Here is an 18729-nt window from a genome sequence, read left to right as displayed (position 1 = left end):
GTATCTGTTGTATGTGTAATCGAAGAAAATTGGGAAACGTTTCGGATCCTATATCTGGTTCAACATTGTCAAAAATTCGTTGGGCAATCTTAGTGGAGCTCCATACAACATCTCGGCGGTTGATGCTTGCAGGAAATCCTTACACTTCACGCGGCAGCCGGTTCTATGTTTTCCCAACCAAGGGCTGTCATATCAGTGTAACTCCATTGAATTTGTTGCGTCCCTCCAACAAATTGTCATTCCCAGAGCAGCTCCTTGCAGCTGGACTTCTCCATACTCTCCTGCTCCCGGAAGGTATTGAACCTAACCCCGGTCCTAGGTTGTAGTTCTACCTCATATATCGTAAAAGGATTTACCTCACACGGTCATAATTCTGCCAGTGTTCACGTGTGAAAGATGGCTGCACCGTTTGGATTATTCTGGGTTAGAACCCAACTTTCGTTGTCCACTAAATTTCTACAAAACTTGTGTGGCTCCCTGCTGTTCACTTCCAAGGACGTCCCGCAGTTCATGCTCAAGCGTACACCGTCCACCTTCTAGCAGCAACGCTGCCCAATAGGCCACATCAACTGTCCGATGCTGTTCGCGCCAAACGGTGCCTCCAGCTAACGTGGCCAACGCATCGTTACAATCTACGTAGCATGTAACGGGTTAATCCATAGGGAAGATCGTACAAGGGGAAATGGTGGTGGCCTTGCCTTTAACACTCATCACACCGTGCAATATAGTTTATTTCACAACATCAAAGTCCCGTCACATAAAAAGTTTTGTATATAGATGCGTTTAACTCAATCTCATGCATTATGAATAAATTCAGCGTATTTTTATGGAGACGGGCAGCTTGAGTGACATTGGCGCCATCTGACATGAAAATGTAGCCAACTTCCAAAGAAGAATTTGAAATTTGCTTTGCCTAAGGGTACTTTCCCACTCGTTGGTAACTTTTCTAACATTTTCTACAGTTAAAAACTGCAATATAACAAATCAATAGGACACGAAATATGTTGGCAAGTAAGTTTCTTGTACAGTGAGAATGTTTAAATGAATTGGCAAGGCGAAATAAACTTCAGTTGCTAAGTCTGAAATTTCTTCATATTTCCAAACGTAACATCTTGCGTGATTATGGCGATGTTACTGGCATGCATAGGATTGCATTGATCGCATTTATATTTAATGGCAGTCGATGGCTACTTTAGCATCTGACCACTTAATCCTTTCAATACAGCGACCTTCTAGTTTTATCTGAAAAGCGGAGTAATTTCATAAAATATAGCTGGGAAGGCTACACAACCTTCACAAACCAATTGTTTGCTGCTCTCCCCGTTCCGACTGATGTCCGACAAGGCGAGCGTGCGTTCCGCGAGGTCATCGCATCAGCATTTGCAGGCTCTACTCCGGCCGGTAGAATAGCTCCAAACTTAGCAAGAGAACGTGACCTGCGATTGTATTCAGTATGTGTGAGATTTGAAATGTACTTTTTTTCATACAAATTATATGAATGGCGGGCAGCGTGATGTGATCGTCGTGCTTCGCTTGCCACACCGTATGCCCTGGGTTCGCACCCCGGGCAAAGCAACATCAAAATTTTAGAAATACTGTTTAGGCCACAGGCATAAATATAAACACTGTGAATTCCTTTTTTTTATTAATATGAAACCTTTTTGGTGTTTTTATTTTCTTCCCCTTTTTTCGCCTTAACTAATCTTTAACAAATACGTGGGTGCGCGCCGTTGCCACCACGCATTTGTCCATGGTCCTTCGAGCCGGATTCTCATTTCGTACATAATTACAGCCATGAGTTTCAAGATCACGGGAAATATCGAAATCCCTTTGTGTAGCAGATTTGTGTCACGCCGGTAAGAAGAGCCAATCACCTATAACTACAGTCCACTCCACTCCCTAGGCAACTAATAAGAAGCAGTTTCCACATAACGACCTTTTTGGCAACACCAACATCAACAACACCGACAATCCACAAAAAGTCAATCTACTAATCCGGATCAACAATTTATTGAAAGGTGCGTGGTTTAAAAATATTCCGTGCTAGGTAGGGTTTTCTTTTAATTTCATATTTAATAAAATTTCAAAATAAAAATAACAAATTACAAAGTGATTCTTTATATTAAACAGTGCGAGTGATTTTTTTTTTCTTCGAGAAGTGAGAAATCTTATTTTGTGCAAAAATAGGAAAAGGTGCTTAACGCAGTTATTTAAAGTTTGTGCAACACGCCTTGTGACTATCCGGAACAATCCCCCACCAGCGGTAAGATTTTCCGGACACAGCTCAAGGTAGCACAACACTGCTCTAAAAGGTTAACATAACCTCAAACACCGCTTTGCGCCACTTTTCTATTTTCACCTTTGCAGGATTTATCTGAAAAAATTCATTTAATCCACAGCACAAAAATTCCATTTGTTAAGGTTACTTATTCAGAAACCTGTAAATTTAATTTAGGCGCACATTTAATTAAATAAAATTTTTTCTCACTAACAAATCACTTGCACTTATTTACACGGGCAATACGTTTGCAATTTAGTTTGGTGCTATAGTACAAAGTGCACTTAGTTACGTACACATATATTGTTGTTGTTGTTTGGGTTGCCAAAAATCTTATTTCTTGTTCAATTTGTTTAAAATTGAATTATTTTTATTTTTCACTTGCGGCAATACACAAATCAGTTTTTACTGATCTATTTTTGGTGATATAAAGACACTAATCACTTTAAAGTCTCAATACAGTCTTGGTTAGGCTCTCTAAAAGTCCATAACGAGCGTTTATATATATTGTTTCACTAACACCACTTTTTCACTAGCCATTACTTATTGGCTTACACAATTCGTTAACACAGCTGCATTAGCACATTATTTAACAAATACGTGGTTGTGCACCGTTGCCACCACGCATTTGGACATTCCCTCAAACTACTAGATTTCTTGCAAGCTTCGAGGCCACTTCACCGAGAAATCTCTCTCGAATACATTCCTTCATTCCAGTTCGTTTTCAATCAGTACTCTCTGCAAAGGCAATTAATTAATTAATATTTCAATAAATTTTCATTTAATATAATGGATACCTATATACGCCAAGCAGAGGCAGTGACTGAGTTTGAAAATGACTATCATGATATGACCCCTTCAGACCATACAAAACACGCCCTCTTAGTCCAAAAAGAGGAGTTGAAATCACTATGGGAGAAGGCGAAGCAGACATATGAAGAACTCTTGAGCTCCTCAGAACTGGAGGCAAAAGAGCTGTCGGCCATCAAAAAGAAGCACAAAATTGCATACTTCAGCTTTCTCAAGTGCCAGGCAGCGATGGCTGAACTTTCGGAAAAACTTGAGAAAGCTGAAAAGAAAGAAGAAAGCTCAGGAGACAGGGAATATCGCGTGCGCCTGCCACCGTGTGATACGGACGTTTTCAAAGGAGATTATCTTTCTTGGCCTTCATTTAGAGACATGTTCACTGCTATATATACGTAACAAAAACCTCGAAGCAGTAGAAAAATTATATTATTTAAACCAAAAGACTCAAGGTGAGGCCAAAGAGATAGTTGGGCGATGTCCTTTAACGAAAGACGGTTTCGAAACAGCGTGGAAAAATCTTTGTGATAGATACGAAAATAAACGTATCTTAGTAAACGCCCAATTAAAAATTCTTTTTAGTTTTAAAGCAGTTGAGAGTGAATGCGGTAGCTCTATAAAGAAACTGCAACGTGAAATAAATAATTGCATCTCGGCGCTCCAATTTCATCATATAGACATATCAAAATGGGATGCAATTGTAACATATCTATGTTCCACAAAACTGCCAGAAACCACACTGGCACTCTGGGAACAAACAATTGAAAACAAAACGGAAATTTCAAAATGGGCTGATATGGATAGATTCTTATCCAATCGTTTCCAAACCCTAGAAACCGTGACTGATCTGAGAGGGGATACAGTTTCAAAACCTCAAAGCCACAAGTATCTCGTTCGACAACAGATAAATCTGCTAAAAAATTAGGGTCCTATCAGGCAAGTGCAAGTGTAGCCAAACCTACGTGTAAGATGTGCAAAAGTCCTGCAAATCGAATTTCAAAGTGCGAAAAGTTCTTACGTTTAACAGTCAATAAACGCTTTGAACAAATTAAGAGCGCCGTGGATGTATAAACTGCCTTTCTGCTGGCCATTCGGTAACAAAGTGCACCAGTCAAATGAACTGTGCCACATGTCATTTAAGACATCATACGCTGCTTCATATTTCAAATCAGCCAAAACCAACCAATACTTTAGACACTATCGGAGCATCTACCTCACCGGAAGCTCAAATACGACGCAATGCTGAAAGGGAAAATGCTCCGATTAATAATGTGAACTCATGTTTCGCAAATACAAATAAAGGGGTATTACTAGGGACAGCTCAGTTTAATATTCATTTTAATGGTGTTGACTATTCGGCGAGAGCCCTAATAGACTCGGGATCTGAATGTTCATTCATTACCGAGAAACTAAAGCGCAGAATTAATCTGCCATCCAAAGTCCTGCATGCCCAAGTTTCGGGCATCAACAATACAATGCCTGCACAAGTAAAAGGAGCGTGCAACATACAACTGCGGTCACCAACCGACCCATTAATCGAGATAAATTGACAGGGAATCTTCCAACTTGCCAAATAAACGCAATGACTAGGCAAGCATTCCCTGACTTAGTACTGGCTGACAAACGATTCTTTGTCAATGAGCCAGTCGATCTAATTCTGGGCGGAGACATATACCCCCAAATTATGTTAGGCGGCATTAAGAAAGATGTGCTAAACACATTAATAGCACAGGAAACGGTGTTCGGCTGGATTTTGACAGGCCGGACAGATGCGGTTGATACAAATAAGACTCTAGTTTCATATTTCAACGAGGTCACTTTAGACAAACAACTGGCGGCTTTCTGGGAGATAGAGGAAATTCCAAAGAAGAGGAGCATCAATAACGATGAAACTTACTGTGAGGAGCTATACAAATCCACAACAGTTCGGAACAATGATGGAAAATACGTAGTCTCCTTACCCTTTAGAAAAGAGTTTAACTTAGGCCCCTCATTAAGAAGTGCGTGTTCTCAATTTTATCGCAACGAGACACGACTTGCGAAAAACCCAGCCCTTCAAACGGAATACAAGAGAGTTGTATCCGAATATGAAACCTTAGGACACATGAAACAAATAGGCAATATTTCGCCAGACTCAAATGACTGGTATTTCCTACCTCACCAAGCTGTTATAAAGGAGGGAAGTACAACGACAAAAGTCAGAGGTGTATTTAATGCATCTTGTCCTACCACTAATGGCAAAAGTCTAAATGATGCCTTATATCCAGGTCCGACCTGACAATCCTTATACTACGTTGGCGGCTGTTCAAATACGTATTTAACAGCGACATAGTAAAAATGTACCGCCAAATATGGGTCAATGAAGACCAAACAAAATACCAGCGAATCATATTTCGCAAATGCCCCAAAAACCCAATTAACATTTACGAATTGAAAACGGTAAACTTTGGTGTTAATTGTCCTCCGTATCTTGCGATTCGGACGCTGCACCAACTAGCTGATGACGTGGAGACATCGCATCCAATGGCAGCAGATATCCTGCGAAATTGCATGTACGTTGATGACGTACTCGCCGGTGGACACAGCATCGAAATTGCAATAAAGGCAAGGGACGAAATATCATCGGCATTGCAATCGGCAGGTTTCCCATTGCGAAAATGGACGTCCAACTGCAAGAAAATTCTACAGGGTATACCGAAGCAACACCTATTAAGCGAGGATTTTCTTGAGTTTGAAGACACCAGCATGGTAAAAGCACTCGGTATCAGATGGAACGCTCATTTCGACTACTTCTACTTTGCAGCGAAACCCTTTGATAATAACCCTACTGTAACAAAAAGGTCAATACTGTCTGCGATAGCAAAACTTTTCGACCCTCTTGGCTGGCTGGCACCAGTCGTAATTGTAGCCAAAATTATAATGCAAAATATTTGGTTGGAAGGCACGGGTTGGGACGAAGAGGTATCACCAACTACTCTAGATCGTTGGACCGCATTTATGCAAAAATACGGAAAAATCAACGATATCCGCATACCGCGATGGGTTCATTTTACCCCAAAGGGCAGCGTCGAAATACACGGATTCAGCGATGCATCGGAAAAAGCATATTCCGCCACTGTTTTCCTGAAGGTACAAACGAAGGATCAAGTCTTCACCAACTTGCTGATGGCCAAGACGAGAGTAGCCCCGGTCAAAACTATATCATTGCCACGATTGGAACTCTGCGGCGCAGTCCTACTTGCAGAAATCATAGAGTCGGCCATAGAAAATATGCAACTTTCCAATATTAAAGGGTTACTTTCGGACAGATTCGACGATAGTACTGGCATGGATCCGAAAGCCACCATATTCGTGGTCAACGTTTGTGGCACATCGAATAACGAAAATCATCGACAAAGTTGGAGACAAAGTATGGCGGCATGTAGACTCCGCGTCAAACCCTGCAGATTTGGTGAGCAGAGGCCTCCTCGCTTCGGATCTAATCGGCAATTCTTTGTGGTGGCAGGGACCTTCTTGGTTACAAGAAGACAACGAAAATTGGCCTACACAAGAAGAAGATTACAATACGAATATCGAAGAAAAGAGGGTGAAAGTTCATGCAACATCGGTCGAAAATAACTTTGATATTCTGGATAGGTTTTCCGATCTACCAAGGGCTTTGCGGGTTATATCCTATGTTCTTCGGTTTTTCCAGAATACGCACCCATTAACTAAAGCCTCCTTTAAAAGGGATTCTCATTCGATAGCCTCTGTCGAAATAGAAGAAACCACACGAATCTTGATAACAATATGCCAAAGGCAGCACTATCAAGAAGAATACGCAAATTTGAAGCAGGAAAACCAATAAATGGCAAGAGTGAGATTTTACCCCTGAATCCATACATAGACGAAGAAGGCATCATTCGACTGGGGGCGGACTGGGGCATGCAAAGATATGTCTCATAACGAAAGTCATCCCATTATCCTTCCTTACACTTGCAGGTTATCCAGGCTTATAGTTCAATCCTCTCATGAGACCACCCTGCATGGAGGGAACCAGCTGATGCTACGTCATATCCGCTCTCAGTACTGGATCCCACGCTTTAAAGTCATGATAAGGTCGGTTATCCACAACTGTAAGGTCTGTACTATTTACAGGAAGCGGACGCAAACGCAACTTATGGGGTTCCTTCCGAAAGAGCGCACCACCTTTACTAGGGCCTTCACCAACACTGGGGTAGATTTCGCGGGACCATTCGATATAAAATAATAATGATAGCTGATCTTCTAACCATTGTACAACCGCAAAAATTGAGCTTAATTATCACTTTTGTTGAAGACTATGCCGACGAAGAGACGGAGCCACAACCCTAATGGAAGGCTATATTCTATTCAGTACTATTATTTGTTACGGCAGCTGCACAAACTGTCATTTTGGGACAACACTTTCATCGAATGTTTGTTGTTGGTTTACGTTACGTACAGCGTTAATTAATGCTATTTATCGTAAGGCTTTAGTTATTTCAAATGCTACACGTAAGGAATCAACGGTGGGTGAAATTGTCAATTTGATGGCAGTGGATGACGGTGTGCATTTATGGATTTCACAACATATTCCAATATGATTTAGTCAGCACCTTTACAAATTACATTAGCTATGTATTTCTTATGGTTACAATTGGGACCATCTGTATTAGCGGGGCTTGCTGTTATGATAATTTTAATTCCAATTAATGGTGTTATAGCCAATCGTACTAAAGTCATATCAATATTTGTTTACTTCATTTGTCGTATTTGATATGACTGTAAAAAGAATACCTTATGCGCTGCTGTTGGTACGGTTGGCTCTGGTAAATCGTCGCTGATACAAGCGCAGCTGGGTGAAATGGATAAATTATCTGGACGCGTAAATACGGTTGGTTCTATTGCCTACGTTATTTTAAGACGAAAACCTCCGTTAGCTGTACCTAGCAATAAAAAAATATATAGAGCAATTAATTAATAAAAGATAAATTACGATTTCCTAACCATACTCACCGCCGCGTGTTACAATGAATGACATTTTTTTTTTTTCATTCAGGAAATGGAAAAGCGTAGCAGATGTCAAAATCTCTACATTTAATGCTTGGCTGTCAATCATTATTGCAATACAAACGTTAGGCCTCATGCGCAAGCATCTCGCGCACTACACGTCACGTACTACATGCCGCACTACACGTCATGCACTACACGTCACGCATTACATGCCGCACGACATATCGAGCACAACACGCCACACATATCGCGTATTACATATCTCGACCAATCATTCATTTGGTCGAGATTTAAAATACTTAATTCCACGAATCTCAACATTATCGACAATACACGTCAAAAATAATGTTGAATGGTGGAAGTGCAACTCTGTAATACCTTTTTCAGCCAGGTTTCGAACCGTTCCGTGTGGTGGCAGGCCACTTGTTGTGAAAACAAAGCTCACCACAAATCAAAATAAATCTTTAGGACTACTTCGGCGACATCTACCGACATAAAATAAATTATAAAATGTACTAAAGGCGCTAAAGCACCAGCCACATCACATGGATGCGTGCTAAATCCGTTTTTTCTTCGTTTCTTTGCTCGCATAAGTATTTACTTATGGCCTTTAATTTTTTATTTCAATAAAATGTTTTTTTTTCTCTTGCGAAAATATATGAGAGATAATATTTTTTTTTGGCTTACGCCACCCAAACAACATTCCGCCAACCTCAATTTGGGCATGATCAATGATACCAATATTCTTTCTGATCATGAAGCGTTTCGAAACTCTATTGGCCAAGGCAGAGGGGAGCGCCAAGCGCTTCGACGTCGCCTGCAAGCTCTGCTGTAGAAATCATAGTATGAGGCTCTGCGCTGAGTACAGAAGCAAGTCGCCCGAAGTAAGGTTACGGGCTGTCCTACTACATAAATACTGCCCGAATTGTTTGTCGCCGTTTCATCGCGTTGAGAACTGCAAAAGTAAATATCGCTGCAAACGGTGCCAGCAAAAGCACCACACCACGCTCCATCTAGATGAGCGTCTTTCTGAACCCGATGATGCAACAACCATTGGCGACGACAACCCGTCCGATGACACGTTGTCAATCCACCTAATGGGGCCGACAAAGTCCTGGGCTCATCAGGTGGTGGAGAAAGAAATGGAGGAGGAGAGAGCAAAGGCGGAGGAAGAAAGAGGTAAAACGGAGACAACAAGACCATCAACGGCCAACCATGGGATGCGCAGTTTCCGGCCGCTGTTACAGCATGAAAGAAGCGCGGCTAAAGCAAATAAACGTCGAAACGAACGAGACAACTGGCGGAATCGCGACATCGGACTCCAAGGAGGCCCGACCAAGTCATCCAAACGCGGAAGACAGCAGCGGCGAAAGAAATCAACGCCATACACTTCTGACGCCCTAGATACAAAGGCACTATCGCGTGGTACACCGGAAGGCTTCCGAACCGGCCGGCTGCTCCCAGCCACTCCATCGCCCATCATGCGGTCTTTCGTGCCCATTGCGCCGACGGCCATCATACGCGTCGAATCGCGTGGGCACCTACATCTGGTTCGTGCCATCATTTATCCCTGCGCCGCCAGCACCATCGTCGACGCAAAGCTGGTACGCGATTTGCAGTTGGAGCGCCAAGGACCAGGGCAATGCACCCTCATTCTGCGCGGCAAGTTTGGGTCAACGACTCATGTCACTACCCAAGCCGCCGTGGTCAACGGCCACTATCGGTTGAGTCCGCCATCCAATGTGGATCCAAAGATTGCCGTTCCATTTGAATTCATGCGGCTTGCAGATCCTCAGTTCTACCGCTCATCGCCAGTTCGGCTGACACTCGGCGCTGATCTATACGCCGAACTGATGGTGAGCGGAACGCCAGCAACAACAGTTGGCGGTCTCCTGACCCAACCGACCGTATTCGGACTGGTAGTCTCAGGAGCCTGCCAAAAATAGGAGCGATCCATAAAAACTAAGTAATTACTGCACGGAATTCAAAACCAGGTACGTATATTTAATAACCTCTTTTCTTTTTCTTCACAGGACAACGAGACACGAAGTCCATCGTGCGACGTGCAGTTCTTGCAGTCCGCATCTGCACATCGACATAACGCCTTACTGGACGTGCGATCACGTGTAATTCTTCTTTTTCTTTTCATTTTTTTTCCTTTGTTGGTTACGGCAAGGGGGCCGGTATGTTTAGGCCACAGACCTAAATATATCTCCCCCCCCCCCCCCCCCTCGTAACATAACTTTCTTTGGTTATTCTCCTTCGTTACTACCACCCACATATTCTTGTGATCACTATACACACAGGCATGTGTGAGTGGTAGTACGTATGTATCTTAAATTTTTACCGCTGTGAGCCCGCGTACAGCAACTTTCTTGCCGGGAAACCCAACGAAGGGGCTGTATCGTGGGTTTATCGGCTCATGTGGCAAAGAGTCTCTTTCTCTTTAAATCCAGCAGCCAGCAAAGGTACACGCAATCGCCCGTTCACGTAAGTTATAATTTCCTAAAATATATTTAATATTTTAAACTTTCACAACATTTGTTAACATCCTCCTTAACACTTGTTGTATTTATACACATTGAATAAAAAAACACTGTGAACTACTTTTTTTATTAATACGAAACCTTTTTGGTGTTTTTATTTTCTTCCCCTTTTTTCGCCTTAACTAATCTTTAACAAATACGTGGGTGCGCGCCGTTGCCACCACGCATTTGTCCAGTCTTTTTAGTGAACTCAGTTCTTACCCTAGGCAGTCTTATATTTTTACTACTTCTAGTTTCGTAATTGTGAATCTCACGATTAAAATGTATTTTGTTGCCCTGATACCTCGGAAGTATTCCTAATTTCGCATGATGAATAAATGTCAATTTAAAGTAACTTATGGACTATTTTATACTAAGCGAATTTAACATATTTAACATTGCACTTTTAGGTGTTCTATTCGAACATTTTTAAATTAATTGCATTGCCTAGTTTTGCTGTATTTGAAGTTTTTTATCATTTGCTAATAGTAGAATTGTAGGACAGTAGATAAAATGTGGTTCAATGATGGATCTGTATACTAATATTTTATGACGTTGGTTAATATATTTAAATATTCGGTACATGAAGCCTATTTTCTTTGCAATTTTAGCTTCTAAATTACTTGTATGTTCTCCGAAGTTCAAGTACATATCAATAAAGACTCATAAATACTTCATTTTGTCAACTCTTTGAATTTCACTGTTCCTTTTCAAGACAACATTGCTTGGATAATTGATAACAGTGGTTTCTCGAAAATACCATAAACTTGGTTTTATCCACATTTACTTTCAACTTTCTTAGGCACAGCCATATGTACACGGTTTCCAAATCCTCTTGCATCTTTGACATAGCACAATCCGCATTTCTTTCACTGATGGTAATCAATGCATCATCCGCAAATAAACGAATTTTGCAATGTTTTACAAGCCAACCTAATAAAACCGCAAGCCGTTTTTTTAGCGCACGCAAACAACCGGCGTTTGTTGCCCTAACCAAAATAAGCATGCGTTGTGACAATGTAAAGCATGTGTGCAAACGTCAAATCTAAATGTCACGCAGGACAAAAATTGGAAATTGAGTTAGGTTTTCACGCAGCAAATTCAATTTGGGTTGCTCTCATACAAGATGAATGTGCATGAGACATTTTTGACAGAAAATGACTTGCGTGCATTCATATTAGGTTGGCCTGTTAAGCATGATTTATTATCGTTAGTGTATATTGTAAACAATATTTGTGCCAGTACTGACCCTTCGGTTGGCCAATGTTTACATCAACAACCGATGAAATTGAATTTCCCATTATGGTTCTAACTTCGGAACCCTTCCAACTTTTTCCCCTTATACCGATTTTAAAGTGACATCCAACAGAATATCTCTATCAAATATTTCGAAAGCTCGTTTTAAGTCTAGGAAGACCGATAACACAACTTGTTTGTCACTGATATCCTCTTTCCATTCTGCAATTACCATATTCAGTGCTGTTTCACAAGAATGACTTTTCCTAAACCCAGATTGCTCAGGTATAATTACATCGTGTTTTTCTAAGTATGCTATTAGTTGATTTTTAACCACTGTTTCCATTAATTTTTCATCTGCAGGTAACGTGTTGATTGGACGTAGTTCCTCCGGCTTTACTGCATTTTTAACTTTTTCCACAGGTATTATTGTAGATATTTTCCAAAAATTAGGAACAATGCTGTTATTTAATGAACCGTTTATGAATTCTTTGTAAAAGTGAGCAGTGTATTTCATGGCATCTTTAAATACACCTTCCGACAAAAGCTTTTTCCCGCCATATTTGTTTTTAAATTTCTTAGTGATATTTATTATATCATATAATACTATGTCTGTGAATTCAAACGAATCAATTTGGTTATTTACGCTTATTTCGGCAGCATAAGGAATTATTTCAATACTTTCATTAATTTCGACTATGCCTTAACAAATTGTTCAGGGCATTGGCTATATCACATTCCTTCTCAATGCATTCATCATTAATTATTATTTTGGTTATGTCTTTTTTGTTGTCAGTCATCTCTGCGAGATCCTTCAAACATTTCCACATCCGTTTTGCAATAAGCAAACAGAAAAAGATACAATCAAAGCGAAACAAACGTAAGCACGCACCAATTAAAAAATGCAACCGGTCGCTTTTAGCAGTTTCCAACGAATGAATCGTCTTTATTATCTCAAAATGGTGTCGTCGTGAAAAACAAACAGTTCTTAATGTTATACTTGACATATCATTTTGTACTTTTGGCAATGCCAACGTTAATCTATTACATCTTGATATTACATTAACCCTATTCGTACTACTACAACTCGGCCATCCTGCAAAATAGAATTCTCTGATTCTAGACCGAGTAAACAAAGTATTAAGTACATATGTATTTAGAACATGAAACATGAGGGGGACTCATGAAAGCATATAAACTTATAAGGTGTAAAATTATACCCATTTACACACGCTGTTATATGAACGCACCTAGTAATAGGGGGACTCATGTAACCGTATAAATGCCTTATAAAGTGTGTAAACGTATAAATTTATCTAGTGCGTAAACGAACTGTCAAATTTTGTATGAAAACTTATTTACACAATTTGTATAAATTTACGCGCACATTTCACTGTGTAAACGCGGTAAACTCAAAGGAATGCAACCTTGCAGACATTACAGCAGGCATTTTCATCAGAAATCTCCAACATCAGAAAGTCATTTATAAGAATATCTTAGTAAAGGCGTTTTAGTTTTGATTTTTCACTTAATCTTGGCATTTTTTAATTTGTATAACAATCAAAAAATTTTCGTTTGGTAATAATACAGCTGATAAAAAATCAAGTTTATCAAGAGTATTTCTAGGTGCGTTCATATAACAGCGTGTGTAAATGGATATAATTTTACACCTTATAAGTTTATATGCTTTCATGAGTCCCCCTAATATTCTTGATATACTTGATTATTTATCAGCTGTATTATTGCCAAACAAAATTTTTTTGATTGTTATACAAATTAAAAAATGCCAAGATTAAGTGAAAAATCAAAACTAAAACATCTTTACTTGCCGATGTTGGAGATTTCTGATGAAAATGCCTGCTTTGATGTCTGCAAGGTTGCATTCCTTAGAGTTTACCGCGTTTATAAAATGAAATACGAGCGTAAATTTATACAAATTGTGTAAATGATTTTCCATACAAAATTTGACAGCTCGTTTACGCACTAGATAAATTTATACGTTTACACGCTTTATAAGGCATTTATAAGGTTACATGAGTCCCCATATTGAAAACTTATGAATATAAAGAAATGCGTGCGTTTCTTGTCTCTTTTTTTTTTTAAATACATGGAATACATGTACATACATATACAACATAATGGTACATTAAAATTTTATAGACAAACATAAGCATGCGTTTATGTTATTTACAGGTTTTTTTTTTTTAATTTTTTTATTTTTTTTCTTTACAATTAAGCCATGGTTTTATATTCGATACAGCCCACACTCCTTTATAGGGAATTTGGATTTATTGAAAGCCCGCTACATCTTCTACTTCATAGCGGTCGTTCTCCAACACCCTAGTTATTTTATATGGTCCCTTGAACTTTGGTATAAGTTTGCTTGATGCTCCTACTTGTAAACTAACGTTACAAATCATTACGTAGTCTCCTGGGTCGAATTTTCGTGGCCTCTGCCGAATAGCATCTGCATACTCCTTATTGTAGGATTGGGCTTTGTTCTGACCTATTTCTGCTCTATTTCTAATATTTTCTATGTCCCTATATTCTGACGGTAGGGGGGTTTCTAACACATTTTCTCTAACCGTATCTATAACTTTACCTCTTTGCATTATCCCGAACAATAGCGCACTAGGGCATTCTTTAGTTGCCTTATGTATTGTATTATTCATTGATTGTTCCACTGACTCCAAGACCTTCTCCCAACTAAAAGTCGCAGGGGCGTTTCTTAACCCAAAGGGCATCCTTAGGAATTCGAAATGGCCCAATGGTGTTGTGAATGCCGTATATTTCACAGAGTTTCCCTCAACGAAAAACATGGAAAAACCCGTCCTTAAAATCTAGTTTCGTGAACAACTTTTTATTTACTAGCCTATCTAGTAGTAGATCGTCTATCTGCGGAATGGGGTAGCTATCCTTTCCAGTAACCTTGTTCAATTTCCTATAGTCAACGCACATTCGAAGTTCTCCCGTCTTCTTCTTGACTAGTACTATTGGTGAAACAAACTCCGATTCGCTGGGGCGAATATAACCTTTTTTTAAATATTCATCTATAATTTTTTGTAATTCTGCCTTTCCGTTATAAGAAAGTCTTCTAGGCAAACAACTAAACGGCTTATTGTCTTCTAGTACTAACCTAATTTCTTTTCTAAATTTTGGTTCGACTGGCCTACTTGTATGTAAGAATTCACTACAGAACAACGCTTGAAGGGATTTATTATCTCTGTGGCTGACGTCTTCACCTACTTTTAATTCAGTCTCATTCACTTCGTGCATATCTATGGCTAAAATTTCCTTATCTTTATTATTCGCATGACCATTGTTTTCGTCGCTAACCGTTGATGTATGGCTTTCAACACCCTCGACTTCGCTTAACTTAGAATATTCTACACCTTTTATGATAAATTTAGCTTTACTATCATTCAAAAAATGTCTGCCTAATATGGCTGAATAACAATCATTTCCGTAAATATACTTTTATTTGCAAACTTAACATGACAATTCACTTTTCCAAAAGTTTTTAGTATAGACTTATTACATCCAAAATATGTTTCTTTCACAACACTTGACGGGACGATACTCTTTTTTATTAAACTGACTGGGCTTCCCGAATCTAACAGGCACTCTATATTTAAGTTAACGTTAGGTTTTTCTACAATATCTATATTAAGTACACTTACATAGTTATTTTTCGACTGCTTTTTGTTGCAGGCCGAAGCAAATTTACCACTTTCACCGCATACGAAGCACGTTCCCGTTTCCCGCCTAGGTTTTGGGCAATCTTTTGACAAATGTCCGAAACCGTTGCAATTATAGCATTTCGTTCTTTCCTGATTTGTTGGTTTGCGCTGACGTAGTTCGACTGTGCGGAAAGATACTAGTTCATTTGCTGTTTTGCAATTTAAAATTTTTGCATGTACTTGAAGCTGCCAATCTGGTATACCATCAATTAGGTGTTCGACAAATTCTTTATCGCTAAGGCTAAATGAACTGCTCAGCAGGCGTTTTTCGTTTACGTAGCATAAAAATGTTTCACCGACTTTCCAGTGGCGTTTTTCGAACTTACGGCGTGCGTCAAGCGTACTTACTTTATTGGCGAAAACTGCTGACATCTCGTCAAGTGTCTCGTGCGTAGTTTTGGTAAACAATTTGTTGGAGTTATACCATGTTACTGCTGCGCCTTTTAATTGTAGCCGCAGGACGACACCCAACGCTTCGTTATTTACCTTCAACGCGTCTTGGGTATGTCGCAGCTGAGATAGCCACACGTCGAAACCTTCTCCGCCATCGTAGTCTGTAATCAGCTCTTTTAATGTTTGTAATGGTATTACCGGTGCCGCGCTGTACGTAGAAGTAGTTGTCATACTAGCCTTTTGTTTCTCGAAGCTCAATTGCAATTTTAGGAGTTCGATTTCTTTTTCCTATATTTTTAATTTAATTGTTTCGAATTGATTTATGTCGGACGCGCTGTCTTCAATTGTAGAGTGCTTTACTTCGGCTTCATTGGCTACCGGTATACCCAATGTCCCGTTAGGAACGCACAAGATATTTTCGCTGGGCCGATCACAGTTGCCATTTGCGGTGCATTGTATGCCGTTGTCATTGCCTGCGCCGTCTGCGCCGTTGTCAGTATGTGCGCCGTCTGCGCCGTTTTCGTTACTTGCGTTGTCGTTATTATTATCGCTGCTGCTGTTTGCGACCTCGTCGCCGTTTGTTTGATTTCTGTAAATTCCGCCGCTTGCTCCGGTCTCTACGCCATCATTTCTTTTTTCCGAAGTTCTTGGGCACAATCCTCTGGCTTCAGCCGATAAATCTCTGAGTCTGCGGCGAGTGATGCCTTTGCGCCTCTGGCGTTTATTTCTACCGCTGTGCACCACGCTTTCAGCTGCATCAGCGAGTATTTTTCCGCACTTTATTCATATTTTCCGTTTTAAATTATGTTTAAATGTGGGATGGTGGTCTCGAAGACCACTTCTGATGCAATAAGCAAGCAGAAAAAGATACAATCAAAGCGAAACAAACGTAAGCACGCACCAAGTAAAAAATGCAACCGGTCGCTTTTAGCAGTTTCCAACGAATCGTCTTTATTATCTCAAAATGGTGTCGTCGTGAAAAACAAACAGTGCTTAATGTTATACTTGACATATCATTTTGTACTGTTGGCAATGCCAACGTTAATCTATTACATCTTTATATTACATTAACCCTATTCGTAGTACTACAGTTTCATGTCTCCGTGATTATCGCGCACCCTATCTTCCATATATTTCTTCTTTTTATATTTGATGGTTTTTTTATATGTTCTTTTAGCTGTATTATAATCATCCCAGTATCCTGTGTTTTTAGCAAAATTATAGGAGTCGAGTTTTATCTTGTGCAATATTAGCAGCTCGCGGTCATACCACTTATTTCTTAGCTGTATTTTTAATCTCTTCTCATACGTCAATGCTTGCATGGCTTCAGCTAGGATACCGTTTAGTTGTATAACTCTATACTCTACTCCAGTATTATACAAAGAGCTTAAATCGCTTGCTCGCAGCAGACTTATCAGATTTTCCGCACTATAGAACTCCCAGCTAGTTACGGTGTCGAATTTCCTCATTTTGACAAATTTTGTTGTTGGTATCTTGAAATGTATTGTCTCGTGATCTGAAATTCTATGATCACTCAAATTTTCAGTTAGTATTTGGTCGTTATTACTAAACAATAAATCAATTTTTGTAGCTGAGTAGTCAGTTATTCTCGTATTGGTTGATGTGATGCATGATGTTGTACATGTTTCCGCGCACAGCACTATGCTTGGTTTATTTATTTCAATAAGATATTCTAATTCTTGTTTATTTGCTGTAATACTATTAATATTAAGATATATACATTTCAAGTTGTGTACTTTGTTATCGAAATTTGTGTGAGTTTTTGACTTAGTGTTTAAAATTGCCTTCGTTGGTTGCTAATATCCAATTTTCCTCTTCTTTGCCGTTAGCTTTTGTTGATAAACAGGACACATTCTATCCAGAGAGTCATGATTTTCATCTAGTCCCAAATTTAATTCTTTATTTGCTCTGATACAATTAATACATTTATTTATTGCTTCTTTAATGCATAAAGCATATTTGTGTTCGCCCAAGCATTTTGTGCATACTTCCTTTTCTTTGCACTCGCTTGCTTTATGATTAAAGCCTTTGCATTTGAAGCATCACAGAACTTGCACTGAATCATAGATTTTACAACGTTCTCATCCTACATTGAGCCCTTTTCCGGCCAGTAAGACATCAGGCTCGACTTCCATTACTGCGTTATAGTAAGTTTTATCTTTTTTCTTTACTTCGAATTGCTTCACGATTTTAAAATTTGCTACGGGAAGACAATTATTTTGTTGTTTGAGTCTCTGGGTAAGTTCTTCATCATCATATTTGAAGTTTATGCCAGTCACCATAATTGTTGGCTTCAATTTTGTAGGAATTCTCACCTCGTAATTATTTCCGATATTGTTTTCGATAGCATTTTTTTTTTTCTCCCTTTCTTGAATATTTGCACCCTCAACAATTACAACTCCGCTTTGTCTTGCTATTATATTTTTAATTTGTAGCTCCTAAGGGTCAACTTTCGAATTGAGATCACTTTTAGTTATTTTAACATCTTGCTTAGTATTTGGCCTAACTATTAAGGGGACTTCCTTTCGGATTTCTGGCAACGCTTCTTTTCTTGGAATTCCACCTTTTATTGCTGCTGCATATGATTACTTCGCTTCAACACTGACGTTTCTCTTTAGTTCGGTACACATTTTTTTATTCTCCTTACTAATTGTTTCTATCATTTTTTTATTGTCATCTTTACTGTTGTTCAACTCATCGCATACCTGATCGCTGCTGC

At 39.4% G+C, this 18729-nt stretch overlaps 1 protein-coding gene across 1 annotated transcript in view; it reads left to right on the top strand.

Moving 5' to 3' along the window:
• LOC137254122 (succinate--CoA ligase [ADP/GDP-forming] subunit alpha, mitochondrial-like) overlaps positions 1-12239 on the top strand; it is a 53361-nt gene extending 41122 nt beyond the window's left edge. Inside the window, exon 4 of the mRNA XM_067791862.1 lies at positions 12220-12239. The gene's annotated coding sequence lies outside the window, so the exon portion shown is untranslated. The remainder of the gene's footprint in view (positions 1-12219) is intronic.
• The last annotated feature ends 6490 nt before the right edge of the window (positions 12240-18729 follow it).

The sequence above is a fragment of the Eurosta solidaginis genome, chromosome 5 (genome assembly GCF_040869045.1).
Source record: "Eurosta solidaginis isolate ZX-2024a chromosome 5, ASM4086904v1, whole genome shotgun sequence".
Lineage (NCBI taxonomy): Eukaryota > Metazoa > Arthropoda > Insecta > Diptera > Tephritidae > Eurosta > Eurosta solidaginis.
This window is presented reverse-complemented; position numbering and strand designations above follow the sequence as displayed.